Raw genomic sequence first — 17,389 nt, 5'->3', positions numbered from 1 at the left:
ATGTTCTACCCTCTGGTGCTAATATATATAGATTGTGTGGGGAACCTACCCGTGAACATCCTACATAAAACTGTCCGTGACTAAAGCAAGAAGAAGCTAAGTTCAGACCAACCACTGCCAAGGTTTGTCCTTGCGACTTATTTATTGTCATGGCAAAACATAATTTTATTGGGAACTGAAGCCTTTTAAATGGAATTGTTGAATCTGATGGAATAATTGGTATTCAAGGAAGAAATGTCAATTCGCCTGTAGCTACACCAGTCAATATGACTGCTTCTATCACATGAGGTTGCATTCGTGTTACACATAATCTTGTTCCATTGCATAGTCGTGGAGCATCAAGGTTTCTGAGTAACACAATTGGACATCCAGATTTCAGTTTTAATTTGTGTGGTGGCATACCAGGTAATTGCAAGGAATTTAAAAATTCTGTAGGGTACTGTACAGCATGGTCATTATCTACTGTAGAATCTAGAGAAGTGTAAATTTGTTCCTCACCTGGAATTTCATCAAGCAGTTGATCATTGATGATGTGTACCATATCATTTTTTGGAGCTAAAATTGCTCTTTCTGTTAGCCATTGAGGATTAGTATAATTTGCAGCTATATTTGGGTAAACTTTGTTACAAAGTTCTGCGAGTGAGGAAACAATTGATCCAATACTTGAAGTAATTACAATTCTACCATGTTTGTTTGTTGGAATTTTGCCATCTCCAATTTGTAGAAGTATGGAAGCAAATTTAGCAGCCAATGGGCCACTATTAAGATGGACACGCATGTTTGTAGATAAGGTTACAGTCTTGATGTACTTCCACAAATATGACAATTTAATGCAAGCATCGAGCTCATCAGCAGGACTTCCACGTGGAACAATAGGCAGCGTTTGTCGGAAGTCACCAGATAATAAAAGTGTGATGCCACCCATGACAACATCACGTAACTTGAGATCACGCAATGTTTTATCTAGAGCTTCAAATGCTTTTTTATGTGCCATTGTACATTCATCCCATATGATCAAGGAACAATTCTGTAAAATTTTAGCTGAATCTGATCCTCGTTCTATATGGCAAATTGGAATAGAATCTTTTATTAATGATAATGGCACAATTTGAATGTGGAGTGAGCTGTTCTACCACCAGGAAGAAGGGTTGCTGCAATACCTGATGATGCCACAGCTACAGCTATTTTTCCTTCTGACCTTACTTTTGCAAGAATTAACTTGGTAACAAATGTCTTTCCTGTTCCTCCTGGTGCATCAAGAAATATAAGGCTACCTTGCTGATCTTTAACAGTATTAACTACAGTTCGAAAAACAGGAATTTGCTCACTATTTAGTTTTGCAATACCGTCCCGAACAATTGATGCTTGCTCATGTGGTTGATAGCTAATTTCACGTGTCCAAGCAGTAACAATAGGATGTGTATTAGATCTATCAGGTGAGGTAAGACCCAAATCTGTCAGTGTTTTACCATTCATCTTATATGTAATATCTTCAATATGAACCAGAGCAGTATTGAAGATTTTGTCTGTAAAAGTTATACCAGCCCCAGGATGTTGATTGCGTTCCCTAAGGAAATCTTCACTTAATGCTTCTTTGTGTGTATGCCAAAGTCGTGTTGGATAAGATACTGCACAGGTAGTTAACATGATAGCAAACAAATGTCTCAAATTATGTGCTAAGGCAGATGTAGATGCTTCCTGTAATGTAGCATCCCAGTGGTTATCATCATCAAGCAGTCCATGTGCAGCACATGCATCTCTGAATGTATTCATAATTTGACCATTAATATTTTTTAGATCATTAAAGTTCTGTGGACCTCTAACATGATGTAGAAGCAGTCTCAAACAGAAGCATTCAAAATGATTTGGATGCACGGTGTATACCCTGCCCAAAACTTCAGTTTTTTTTAACACACGGGTAGCCTTGAACTGACCTACCCTGTAAGCGTCGCTTGAATATTTTATTATGAGTGTCCCATGTATAATAAGCGGGAATTTCAGCATACAGAAGTGTACGTGCGAAAGCGTCTGTTTTACACAAATTGAAAAACGCTGTTAAAGTAGTTGGAGGTGGATGTGCAACTCTATCAGCTGCGTTATTTTCAGTGAAGTAAACCCGCTGTCCATTTTCTAGATGCACTGCGAGGTGAATAACTGTGGGATGATGCGCATGTATGTGGAAGTTAAGTATTCTCCAAATGGCTTCATTAGTGGAAATATAACGGCCGGTTTCATATCTCTTAACTTCATCATGAGCATTATTTTCCAATGTGAAGACAGCTTGATCACTGCCTTTATTTACATATTTACAAATGTACTTAATTGATTTTACACTATTACAATATTCGACATTGATATGTGCATTAAAAATCTTACAAAGGGGTTTATTGTATGGTGCAACCCATCGGTTGTCTACATGAAACGTTGCATTCCCAGGGAGGGTAACTGTTGTTTTAAAGCCTCCAGCATCAGTAGGCAATCGTCGATATAATGGGTAACAATTTTGATCTGACCGAGTTTCATTTAAAAATTTCTTTGGATATCTCTTAGAGCATTTTCCTTCTTTGAGACATGGTGCAGAGCTGTTTAATGTTCCACATGGTCCATGAATCATGTTGTGTCTAATGATATCATGTAAAACTGGATCTGTTACAGGATCAGGAATTTCTGCACTGATAACAGAGTCTATGTCAGAGGATCTCAATTTTTGCTGAAGCCAAACCAGACAATGAGCATGTGGCAATCCTCTTTTCTGCCACTCAACAGTGTACATATATGCTACAACCACTCCGAAAATGTTTCCTTTTGTAAGTAAATCCATAAGGACACGTAGCTTTAGATGAAAAACTCTTGCTATGAGGTCATGCCGATCATGTGGTTGTTGATATGGAAGGAGTTCATTCACAATCTCTGGCCATTTGGGATTGCAGGTAAAAGTTATAAATAAATCAGCAGTTCCATGTTTTCTCACAGAGACCAATGCATCTTGTGTGCGTTCATGCATATATCGTGGTCCCCCAGTAAATGTTGCTGGTAGTATGGTCAAACGGCCCACATTTTCAATGTTGCCGTCAATATTTACAGAATCTCTTAAGTGAATGTAATCAGCAACTCTTAGCTCCCTCTGATGAGTTTTAATGTAGATAAGCCTCTCATGCTCTATTTTAGCATACATGTCAACTATGTATTGTTAGAATAGGTTCCTACATTTAATCAGAATATTAAAACTGTCGTCACGGACCATAATTCGGAATGCGTAGAAAGCATTAGCTGATATTTTTTTCCTATTACTAACTCTTTATTTTGAGGATTTGTCTGCCATACAAAGAAATTATAACCTTCTTGACCTGTCCAATGAATGATTGGGTACTGTAAAGCATCATATGCCCAATGTGTTACAGCAATACGCTGTAGTTGATGGTTTCTGCGATGCAAGATGATATCTCGCTGATGAAATTCTTGACCGACTATTACAACAGCAACCTCAGGTGCATCTGGAACATTGAAACAACGTTTATGTTCTTGTCTTGGAGTTTTATCAGCATGTATAACTACTTTGAAATCATCACATGGAGCATGCTCCATAGCCATCTTGAAGTTTTTGATAAATTTATTTTCTCGGTGAAGCATATTTTGCAAATCAAGAACAATGTCAAACTTTGTTTTGGGAGCATAATTACATCTTGTCGTAGCTTCTTGCTGATCATCATCCATGAAATATATTTGAAGATACTGTGGATTTCCAGTATCAATGGGAAGCAAAGAACCAAGTCTATGAGAAATCTGCCCACAAACTTTAAATGTCGGCATGTAGGCTCCTTCACGTATTTGTTCAGCACCAAAGCTTGTCATACTGAAGCAGTTATTGTAACTCCGGATGTTGTTCAAGAAATGTGTTGAGTTAATTGAATTGTTATCAATAAGTGAGCGTAATGGTTCAGGGGGTATACCTAAATCTGGAAGAATAACTTTTCCACCAGAACAACAGATACCTGGTGATTCCCGATTCCATTTCTTTGCTTTGCATTGTCTGCAAGGTGTCCCATTACTCAATGTGCCAATTTGAACATCTGAGCGTAATTGATAAATACGTGTAGCCTCATATGTACGTCCTTCGTGCAACCAGAAAGATGATTTAGGAGCAGTTGTGCGTAATGTGTGTCTCTGCATTGCTTCTAATATAGCCTGTCTGTTTTGCGCAACCCTAAGTTCCACATATGTGTTTATATCCGTAGGTTGTGACTGGTCCGCCTCATATAAGTCTGGGTTAAAAGTAACTTGATGTGACCCATTGTCCTGATTTGCATTTTCGTTCAAGGAAGTACCAGAAGTGTCTTCCTGAGACTGTTCATAATGTTCCCATTGTCGACTTCTTTTTCTGGTTGCTGTTGTATTACGACTAAGGGAAGTCTTTTTTGGTGGCATATTTTATAAAAGATTGTAATGTGTAAAAAGTGAAAAATTGTTATATACTCAACTAATGAGCTCTATGGTCTTGATTTTTTACTTTTGATGTTTGATTGCCTTTTCAACTGAAAAAGAAGAAACTGACAGAATTAAGTTTATGTTTTTATTGCCCCCCCCCTCTTCTACCGACGAAAGAAATAAATTCAACGTTTCCATTAATGAACGAAATGTATGAGTCTACCACATTATGAATCGATGTAGATAATATATGAGGGGAGTAAAGTTTATGTAAATGCAAACATCGGACTGTATTTTGCAAACGAAATAAACGGGTAATGATGTATATTTATTTGTTATTTATTGCGGACAAAAAGTGGAAATAATCATAGTTTTTGTAGTGGTCAATTTTTGTGAAAAAAAACAAAAAAAACATTGCTGTGGATGTTTCCAATACCCCGGTTTTGGGGAAGTTATAATCGCCCCCCCCCCCCCCGGCAAACAGAAGGACCCAAATATGTAAACTGTTCCAAACTGGGCGGGAAGAAATGAGGGACTTAGTTGTGCAAGCCGATTTATCCTAAATATTTTGTAGGTTTCCTATGAGTTTTCTATTGTATTCGAAAGAGTAAGGAGTAAACTTAATGTGCCAAAGGGGAAAAAAAGTATTTGTACACGTGAAAAATAAAGTTAATTAGTAAAGTGAAGTGCTAGCAGTATCAGAATTTTTATAGGAATTTTTGACACCTCTAACACGAAACTGCGAATACAATATAAAAATCTCGTAATTTCTCTGTAGAAAGTGGGTTATTTATTTTCTTTATTGATTATACTTTCAAAATAAACTATTACAGTTGTTTTAAAAGTAATAGAATTTTTTTTTTAAACAGTAATGAATGTTCCGAACTCAATATTTTTCAAGTTTTAAACTTTAAAAATCTATCCAAATTTTTCTAATGATTGTATTTTTACGATATTTTCAGGGTCAATGTGAAATTTTATTCAATAAACCGAATATAATATTTTAGACAAACGTTTTTGTTTAAATTCACGCCCCCCCCAAGTGTCACCCATAATTAATTTATGTCGGGGAGTTTTATATATGACAAATTGAAGAGAAAAGGTCAATCAATAATATATTCAAATTTAAAACCCCCCAAAAATCGTTTTTTTAGAAATTTACCTGTAAAGTCCGAAGTTTAAAACCTTAAAAAAAAAAAAACACTTTTTTTTTTTCGAGGAGTTATAAGCTTGGAAAGATGGGGTGGAATTATTCACTATTTCTACGAAATTTCTGACACTGCTAGTGAAGTGCTAAGACATTGTAAAAAAAAAACACCTAGTTAGTACAAAACATATTGGCGTTCGGAAAAAACAACAAAGTAAAATTTCGTACATGACGCAATGGAAAATGTGTGTTAAAATCATTGGTAGATGTTTCCCCCTCCCACAAAAAAGGAAGTAAAGAAAGAACGAAATAAGAAGTGGAGAAAGATAGGTTCTACTGCAAACCGGAAAGAATAAAAATGCAAGAACATTGAATAACCCCAAGAATCGTACGCTGAAAAATGTAAGTATGTGTATTTCATGTTTCTTCCCATTCGAATGTCGTCTGCTGACATTCAGATAGGCTTTGTATCAATGGTTTAACTAAACTTCCACCAATGAAAAAAAAGTAAGAAATTGCATAAAAAGTAATAAATAAATAAATAACCACTGATGTAATAAGTCACCCGTCCCCTGAGTATGAATTCCGAAATTAGTGGAAAGATAGCATAATATAAAAGTAAAAAAAAAAAAGAAGTCGTATTATCGTCTGACAGCTATCGCCCGATCCATGGCTAACGTGTAGTAACGTAAACCGGACCCAAGAAAAAAGAACAAAAAGGGAACTACATGTACGTGAATATCGCCGCATATATAAGTCTATTTACCTGAATGTCGTCTGGTAAGTGGTACGGTGAAAAAGTAAAGGAACGTGGCACAAATAGAGTTGGAAACACAAGTCAGAGTCGTAGAGTGATAGAGTGTAATTAAAACCTGGAATATCAGGTTGTTTCGTTTCGTTCCGTTTCATTTCGTTTCGGTTATACAATAATTCAAGATAACGTATAGCGTTTAGTTTGTGTTTATGTTTATGGAAAGAAAGAGAAACATAGGGAAGAAACCCCACCACCATCACCCAAAAAGCGAAAAAGACAACGTAAGGTAAGAAAGAAAGAAAGAAAGAAAGAAAGAAAAAAAGAAATAAAGAAGGAAAGGAAAGATTCAAACGGAAGTTGTCAATTCAGGTTTTCACACGCGGGTTATAACGAAATCGAAGTAATGTAATTGTGAATTCAATTCCAGGTAACGGATTGTGTTCTGTTTTAAACTAATTTTAATAAAATAAATGCTTTATAATTTGTGTTTATGTTTTACGCTAACCTATGGCAAAGTAAGCGTGCTTCGTTTCAGCGTAAGTCCAGTCCAGTTTTTAGATAAATTCTAACCGGTGTTCGGTTTTAAATGTCTCCTGTGAACGGCCAGGAACGGTGTAAGTGAGTGGCGGTGGAAGGATGAATTTTGTAGAGAGAGTTTACTTTACTACCTCCATTAAATATAACCGATTTTTACAGTGGACTCTCACCAGACAGAATATAGGAAACTCCGAGCAGCGAGGTTCTGGATATGTAATAAGCCTATAACATACGGCAGATGTCGTGATTCAGTTTGTGAACGATACGGCTGCACCAAATGTAAGCAGGTGCAGTCCTATAAAGGTCGAAGTCGGAGGGGAAAAATGAGTTCATTTTATTTATATAGAGATTAACCATCAGGGACAAGCAAATTTGGTTGCGCTCTAATCATCGCTGGGTAAATGAAGTCAGTGTCCATAAAATTACCCCACACTCACTCACACACACACACACACACACACGCACACACACACTCTCTCTCTCTCTCTCTCTCTCTCTCTCTCTCTCTCTCTCATAGTGCGTCGAGATTTTTAAAAACTGCTTTTAGCATTCTAGTGTACACACCGTAAAATTTTCTGAATTTTTTTTAAAGAAAATGTCCAGGTGCTACTTTCATATACGAGAATATACTGATGTAGCAATAGCTTGAAAGAAGTCATCTTGTATGAAGGATATGATTCTTTCTTTCTCTTTCTCTCTCTTTCTCTTTCACCACCCCTCTCTCTCTCTCCCTCTCTCTGTATATATATATATGTGTGTGTGTGTGTGTGTGTGTGTGTGTGTGTGTGTGTGTGTGTGTGTGTGTGTGTGTGTGGTGAGATAGTGCATCCAGATATCATATGAAGCTTTTACAATTCCGATATACATACCATAACTTTACTTCTCCATTCTTAAAACAAATCAAGGTGCTACTTCCATATACTAGAAAGAATGTGACAATAGCTTTTTTAAAAGTCACGTTCTATCTTGGTATAAAAAAATTTCATTTTCAAATTGCTTTCGCCTTGTCAAATCTATTGAAACATTTCACTCTGTGTGTAATTTTGTAATTTTACTGTCAAGACTAAAATGCCCATATTAATTCCAGATAATGTGTTCCGTTTTGCTTGTGTTGACAAACAACCCAATGCCGCTTGACATGCCCTTTAGACCGTATCGTAAGACTTAAGCTTGTTTAGTTGTATAAGTAAAAATTGCAAAATAATTAGTGCTACATGCGTTAGTAATTACTCCGCATACGTCCTGCTTCTTGCAAGTACCAATGTTATAACCTTTTTTTTTTAAACTTATCCACTAACACATGGAGAGTGTAGTTATAACAGTTAATTAGCAGATAGGAAGCTACAGTATCGCTTTGAAAATGCCATTTGTGACCTACACACATTCCGTGTCTTCATCAGACGATCGCAGCATAAACTGTGCATCACTTTAATCATTAATCTAATATGGGATGTCATATACTACAATAATTTCGTTCGTCACTCCTCTGGGAATCGAAGCGAAAACTTTAAGGAATTCAACCAAGAACGATTTGAGATTTATTTCATTGCGTCTTCCATAATAATCGTCTGAACTGTTAGGATGAGCGCAGACGCTGGTCTATTTTTGGGAAAGCTGTTTTGATTTCGTGTAAGGACTGTCTCAATTTCAGATCAACAACATTGTATCGTAAACTATACCAGAAATAGCTGTTCGAATTTATTATGGTCAAAGCGAAATAATTCTCTTTTATTTAAAGTCAAAGTTGCTTCCCCTGCTTTAACTCCGAGAAATAGTTATCGTGTCTTCACGTGAGAACAACAAAATATCACATGCGAGCGACACACGTACGAGATAGCGGTGGAAAAATCGACAAGCCACATGTGGAATATTCGGACTGAAAGTAAATTAAAAGAAGAGACTAAAGAAACCTTTCTGGCTTGCGAATAAGGGACGTCATTCGTAAAACTAAGTTATAACAGAACTATTTTTCGAATTTGAGAAAAATCCCAAATTTCATTTCTTTGGGAACGAGAGTATCCACCATTTTGGTTATTTATCATTTCATTACTGATGATATACAGAGTTACAACATTCAAGCAGGGTGTCAAAGAATTCCCCTGTTTTAAACAATCCAATCCATCCAATCCAGTATCTTTATTACATTTCCTGTATGTTTGGTAGACATGTTTTGGGTTCATTTATAATAAAATTCTAAGTTTTTATGTTAAGTTATTCATCGATGAATTATTCGATCGGCAAGGTATTGATTTTTTGTACTTATCCCAGAAAAAGTCTAAAACTGCATTAATATTTATTCACATTTGCCAATACCAGTTTTATTGTAATACGACTAAAACTAATTATTTACCCGTTTCCAGCAAGTGTTTATATAAAATACTATCACGGCTTTATTTCTCTTTGTGAAATATGCGTTTACTTTAAGCCCAGATGTGGACTATATTGAGTAGAAGAATAATAACAAAGTTTCGAATTCCAAGTGAATTGTCTCAAGAAGGGTTTACTATTAAATCTAAGCTAAATATTAGTTGGCATGCTGTTGTATCGTCTAATTTAATTATTATTATAATGATTTGGAGTAATATGTCCTAATGGTAGTCCAGGGGAAATGTTAACGAGAAAATGGTATAATCCTTCGTTTTTTAATCAATTCATGGCTTTACATTTTGTTTATAGCAGAGAATGAAATACCATACAAGAAAACGTTCTTATCATGGTTGGTGTTTTGCCGGGAACTGAATCGATGGTTTGAACTGATAGTGATACGCATCGTATCGTTAGATTACGGTAGCTATTCAAAGTTGTTTATTTATATGCATGGACATAAGACCTTCATTTCTGTTCGGGTCAATCATACCAACATAATACAAATTAAACTAAATAAGTTATTTCTCCATTACTGTCAAAAGACACAATCGAATTAGATCCCGGTTGGAAGCGCTTGCTTCTGTTGCCACGCATTTTTGTCTGTGATTAATATCTAATATATAAAATGCTATATGTCTGACTGTCTTCATATTTTCAAACTCTATCTCCTCCGAAACTAAAAATCGCAGACCGGCGCTAGGGGCCTCAAATAATTAGACTTTTTAAAAGACTGTTCTTGTATAGGTCTTTAGCCGGTTTTAAAGGGGTCAAAAATGGGTAAAAATTGAAAATGTCGTTATACATTTTGTACATTCATCTTAGGTTATTTTTATTTTTAATCAGATCATATGCGTGTCATGTAATACAGTGGTAACATCACCAGCTCTGAATGCTACGGTTTTGGTTTCGATTCTAGCTGAGGGCACCCAGATACTTTATTTTTACTTTCGCAATCACGACTCTATAATAATATATACGAAATTTGTACAAATTAAGATGTTTTAAAAGTTAACAATGTATGATGTACCTATCTTTTCTTGGTAAGGTCATTTAATTAAATAAAATGGCGACTACAAGCTTTGTTGCATTTCACATTTTTCTGATTATATATTATTTTATTATATATGGCGATTAAGCTACACTGAATATTCGGCGTTTCATCCACTCTAGGATTCCTCAGGCTTACGCGCGAATTCTGTGGTTGTTTATCCTTTTTATATGGCACTCTTCTATTGAGGATTTAGTTAGCCAATCTATTAAACTGTAGAAGAGAAATAGCAAATAACTGTGTTCACAAAATAAAATTTACTCTAGGATAGCAATACAAAATAGTTTTAAAACTAACAAAAACAATAGAAAATAAACAAATAAACAAATTAAATAAACATGAATATGCATAAACGATCACGCATATATGTATATATATGTATATATATATATGCATATATGTATGTACACACATATATATATATATATATTTATATATAAACTAACAAAAAACACTAACCTAGTTTTAAAACAGATCCTTTGTCCGATAAAATGCATACCCATCTACAATTATCTTTTAATTAGCAGGAAGACCCGACGTTGTCCGGGATTGAATGATGATCAACGAATGTTTCACATTCCCATATTTTTATTGTCATTGAAATCAGTGAAAATGTCCAATTTTCAATCAAATTGATTGATTGATTGATTGCTCTAGTTGGAGACACATCGTGAGAGGAAGCTCACATGCTTCCTCGCAGTGAGAGTTCACAATATATTGTAGTCTACATTGCACTTTGAGAGCCTACTGTTGATTCTACAAAAAACATTCTATGAATAATGGCTTGAATTAAAGTTTAAAATGCAAAAGTCAAGTATTATGCTTCAATTGTGATCTAAGCAGAAACATTCATTTCGAACGCGGTCCTCTCATATAAAACCCCCACATTTGATTTTATATAACTAGCCTTACTGCTTCTGCGATGATAATGGCTTTAATTTAATTTTAAAAGAAAAAAAGAAGTCAACTATCATGGTGCAATTGTGCTTTAAACAAAAACATTCATTTCGGACGTGTGCCTATCATATAAAATAAACTACTGTTTATTTTATATGTCGGCCCTTTCGGCTTGTGTGGTTATATAACTTCTCAAATGCATGTGTGATATTAGGCTGTGTAAGGTGTTAACTTTGGTCAAAATCACATGTTCGTTTTTTCATCGGATTATTTTGATTATCGATTTTCGATGCTAATCGAAGACATTCAGATAGAAAACCTGTCTAAGAACACTGCCAAACACATGAAGTACCTTTGTATGATTTCATACAAAGGTACTTCATGTGTTTGGCAGTGTTCTTCATAAGATAACGAAACTCAAACATAGTCACACACATAGACAATGTTCCTTTTATGTAATAGTTGATGACTAGCAGTATTACCCGGCCTTGCTCGGGAGTTGCTTGGATTCCTTTGTATGCTTATTTTGATTTGTATCTCTGGTAATTTAAATATTTTCTTTTTTTTATTTTGTAATTCTAAAATCATTTTAGGAAATTTCGGTTATAGTGACTTTACTGACCAACGTAGCCCCCATACAGTGGATATAACATGCCAGCAACAATCCAATTTCTCTGATTTGTCCAGTTAGCAGCTATTATTCCAGCTCTAAGCTAACTACTTTGGCGAGGTTTTCGGAGCCATGATTTCTTGAACCATATGCGAAAGAAACCACAGGATAAACAGCGACTATCTATTCGTTGTAAGAATTTATGTGGCTGTCGCTGTATAGTTCTACAATTAGTCAACTGTGTCGAAAAATTCCTTATTTTATGTTGCCGGGCATACTACTTGTGCTTGATTGTTGGGCTTATGCTTTGTTAATCCAATATATAAGAAGCCTCTGAATCACATTTTCTCTAAATATGTGTGTAGACTGTTTTGCAATTTTTTTCAGGATCAGTTGCTTCTTGAACCGACGTTCAAAAATACAAACATTTTTTTCATTTTGCACTGCTAAAAAACATGTAAATTTTCAATTCTTATAAAATTCTTTGCGGGAAATGAAAAAAAAAATTAAGAAATTTACGTGCGGAGTTTGAACCTACAGACCACTCATGCAACAAAGAATAACAAACAAACAAAACAAAAAAACAGGCTACCAACTTACCCACAGTAGAATTTTCAGGGCCCTTTTTCTGTCATTGTTGCTTAGCGACAACATGGAAAAATGGCTTTAACGATGATAGATAAATTAAAATAACGGTTCAATTATCGATTATCGATAATTATCGGAAGTATTCTGAGACAAAACTTTACTAAGATCACTTTCAGACTTATACACTAAAGTTCTGTACATTTAAAAAAAAATCTGTTTCGGAATCTATAATGAACGAACCCAGACACACACACACACTCAGACACAATTGAATTTATATAATTGTATAGATATAAATGTAAAAGCTACTTGACATAATTCCAGAATGTTTATAAATGAACTCCAACATAAACCTTACCACTGGTATAAGTTCAGACTCGGAATAACCTATTATCATTGTAGTAGAAATATACGCAAGTGCAATTTATCATGATGTGAAAGGTGTATTGAGCAGAATGGATTGTGGATTTCATGTTTTCATATAATGCAGTGCAACGAATGAGTTTCATTTGATTTCATATTAATAAGAGCTTTGAGAGTTATATTTCTGATTCCTGGGAAAGAAAATCGAATTCTTATTGCGTTTACTATCTTGGTTACGTTCAATTCCCTCTTCATCCTAATCTATCAATTGCGCCATTTATTAAATATGGAAGAGGAAATGAGGTTAGTGTAAATATGATTGCAACATATAATGTAATTATGATTATTATACGAGCCAACGCGTAAACACAAGTTAATATACAGAAAATAAAGTATCATCTATAATCAGGTATGCCGTAACAAAACATAAGTAACTCACAACAAATGTTAATCATTTGTAAACCCTTTTGGTGAACTTCGATAAGTTTATCCAGATGTTTCATAACATGTAAATAATTACAAAGTAATCTAGTTAGATTGGAATTTGGCAAGTGAAGTGTATATACAGGACGACTGGAAACAAATGCCGAGATAAGCGGAGAGCACATACAGTGCCTAGAATTCCCTAATGGTCACCACTCTGGTACTAGCCATGCTCAACGTTGCTTAATTTCGGTAATCTGACCAGAAGCGATGTGTCAACGCGATTATGTCGTATATGACAGTCTACAATGCAACTTAGTCCACAGTACATTGCAATGTAAAAAAACCCAAAACGCATCAAAGCTCAGAAATTAGGAACCCGTGACTTCTGGAAAATCTACAATAGTGTAGTAAATAATGGGCATTTAACAATTCCCCCACTATCCAACAATCATGAAGTTGTTTGCTCAGCAACCGAGAAGGCTAACATGCTTTCCAGTTGGTTTGCCTCCAACTCCACACTAAACCCTGCTAACCACCCTCTCCAAGACTTTCCTTTGCGGACAGACGCCACACTTGACGATCTGAAAATCAACCCTTATCATGTGCATGCCAGTATAAAAAATGTTGACACTGCAAAAGCATGTGGACCTGATCTCATCGCGGCTGTGCTATTAAAAAAGTGTTCAGCCGAAGTAGCTCCAATCCTCTCCAAACTTTACAACAAATGCCTTAATGAATCTTGCTTACCTGCCTTCTGAAAAACTGCTTCTGTGGTACCAGTTTTCAAGAATTCTGGCGAAAGAACTGACCCAGCAAAGTACCGCCCCATTAGCCCCTTCCCACTTTTTTTCCAAAATATTTAAGTCCATAATTAACCAAGTTCTAGCCCATCACCTTACAGATGCTAAACTTCTTACCGACCAACAATATGGATTTAGGCAAGCCCGTTCCACAGCAGACATTCTAACTGTAATCTCCGTGCGTATATACCATTCCCTTGACAAAGCAGATGAGAGTAGAGCGGTAGCTCTAGATATATCTAAGACTTTTGACAGGGTATGGCACAAAGGTCTTCTCAGGAAAATTAGATCATACGGTATCACTGATAGAATACTTGACATAATTAAATCCTTCTAAGATAAGAGAAAAATCCAGATTGTCATCGATGGCCATACATCTAAACAATAATAATAAATGCGGGATTGCCTCAGGAGTCTATCCTTGGACCTCTATTATTCATAATATTCATAAATGACCTCCCTGACAAAATTGTCTGTGAGATGGGTATATATGCTGATGACACCACGCTCTATAACAGACAAGGCAGGAAAACAAATGAACACATATCTAAAGAAATGGTAGAAACACTAGAGGATGCCCTCCAATCTGTAGTGGAATGGGGACAAACATGGATGGTCACCTTCAATGCTGCCAAGACTAAACTGGTTTCCTTCAATAATTACAAGAAACCTTCTCTACCACCAATAGCAATGGCCAATGACTCTTTATCTGAAAGCACATCTTTTAAACTCCTCGGCCTAACGTTCACAGGAAACATGAGTTAGAACAATTACATTGAGAGCATTGCCAGGACCGCTGTGAAAAAGGTTGGTTCTCTCTACCGTGCTAGAAAGCTATTGACCCCTGAAAGTATCCTGTACCTCTATAAGGCCACCATTCGCCCATGTATGGCGTATTGTTGTCATATTTGGGCCGGTGCATCTGCTACTAGTCTCTCACTCCTAGACAAGATTCAAAAGAGAGTCGCCAACCTAATAGGTCCTGAATTATTATCCAAGCTTCAGCCTCTGTCCCATTGACGTAATGTAGCATGCCTCTGCCTGTTTTACAAGTACTTTAACGGTGTATGTTTCGACGAACTGTAAGCACTGTGTCCCCTTGACGTAAATACCCCCGACAAACCCGACAAGCAGCTACATCCCACCCCTTCACAGTAGCGATCCCTAGATGTAAGAGAGACTTCTACTCCAGTAGTTTCTTCCCCCAGAACCGCTAGACTTTGGAACTCCCTGCCAGGTTCCTGCTTCCGCAACTTTACTGACATGCAGAAGTTCAAGTGTAACGTGAACCGGCATCTTGCTGCCAAACTCTCCACCTAGTACCCCTGTAGCCTGTGTCCCTAACAGTAGCCCCCTACATCAAAGTGGCAATGTGCCTTTTTTTGGGTGAAAATGTAAAAAAAAAAAGAAAAAAAGAATCTATTATGAGCTAAGTCACTCCAGAGAAGCATGTGAAGTCTCCTCTCGTTGCACAGAGATGGGCCCCCAACCAGAGCAGGAAGTCGATCGATTGGATTGAAAAATGGCCGATTTCATTGATTTCGATGGCAATAAAAGTATGAGAGAGTGAAAATATTTTATATACACATATATTTATTTGAATTAAAAAAACATTTGGATTATAAATTAAAGAACACTAAACCGAGCAAAACATTTCAATTATTTACTATTCTAATTTTTCCTCTTCTACCGTGAATGTAACTTTCCATGAAATGCTGTCACTTTAACTTACGAGGGTCGTCCCAAAACTAAAGCTTCCTAGTTTTTAACTCAAAAAGTTGAAGAACTACGAACACGAAAGTGGCACCATTAATACGAGCGAGCGTTTCTGATGCAGAATTTATTTTTCTACATATTCACCACCATTCTAAATGCCAGGAATTAAATGATCCATCTTTTTTTTCTGACGCATGTCTATGATAGCGGTTGCTTTCTTAGAGTCCCACATGCGTCAATACCTGCAACAGAGAGATGAAAATGTCATGTCATGAATGTGCAAGTTTGGTGATCATAGTAATATTACTTGCAATCGTCTCTAATATATTCGGGCGGAATACAAATATGGGGTATTACCTTTGAATCTTCCTTGGTTGTTTTTGAAGGCATAAGGTATTAGGTTCGATTGCAAGTTTAAGGACTCAACATTTCTAACTTTGATTCAGACTCAATTCAAAACGCATCTTGTAAATAACAAGAAAAGTTATCGATTAATTTTTTATCAACATCAAATTATATTCTGTAAGTATGACGTGCATTTGTTCTCATGAACACTGCTTAAACAAACCATTTTTATTTATTTATTTATTTTACCGATTTTTATCCTCATCTTTATAGTTGTTGTTTCACGATGTTTCGGCAGGTTGTTATCCGCGACGGGATAGGAATGCTGAATCTTCAACTGTATCTTCAGTAATAACTGCCTTCCATAGTTGTTGTCGTCTTACCACTTTTTGGTCAACTAATCCTCTTTGTATACGATTGAAACCGTTATTCTCAGACAATGTTCACCAGAAACTGTAGAGATTTAACGTCTCTATCCACTACGCTAGGCCCCGAATCTGCAAATAAATAAATAAAATGTACAAATTACTCATCTCCAAAAGAATCCCAATAATTAAATAATATAAAAACCATTTAATTTTTTTAAAAAATACATGTAATAATATAAAATAGTATCTTCCTTCTTGTGTTTATTCATTTTTATGAGTTTGACTTTATTTGTTCAGTTTAATTTATATCTAATATTGATTTTACTTATTATTTAAAACAAGAGCTTGTTTCTTCACAAAATATGTACTTACTAGTTTAATTAAATACTAGCAGACCCCGTGGAAACTCCACGGTAGTTGAAACTTTTTTAAACACATTATAAATTAAATGAATCAGAAATAAAATAAAACAAATAATGACGAATTTAAAAAAAGCTTACGAGAGCATCCCCCAAGCATGAATAATAGAATGCTTTAAAATGTATAAAATACCAAGCAGGATCATCAACATTATTGAAAATGCAGTGAGAGCATGGAGACTGGAACTGACCGCTGAAGGACACATAACAGACATGAACATACAAAGAGGTATCTTCCAAGGAGATTCATTATCACCATTGCTGTTTATAATAGCTATGATGCCACTAAACAATATTCTGAGAAAGTATCAAGCTGGATACAAGTTCTCTAATACAGACGAAGAAATGAACCACCTAATGTACTGAAACATTTTGCAAGGACAGAAAAAAACTAGAAACACTAATAAACACTACGAGGATATTCAACCAGGACATCCAAATGGAGTTTGGTATGGAAAAATGCGCACTACTAGTCATACGAAAAGGGAAAACTGGAGACAACAGAAGACATGGAATTACCCAACCAAACAAAGATGAGGACCATAGGGAAACAAGACGCCTATGAATACTTGGGAGTTC

The sequence above is a fragment of the Euprymna scolopes genome, chromosome 3 (assembly GCF_053919585.1).
Source record: "Euprymna scolopes isolate OS-2025 chromosome 3, ASM5391958v1, whole genome shotgun sequence".
Taxonomy (NCBI): domain Eukaryota; kingdom Metazoa; phylum Mollusca; class Cephalopoda; order Sepiida; family Sepiolidae; genus Euprymna; species Euprymna scolopes.
This window is presented reverse-complemented; position numbering follows the sequence as displayed.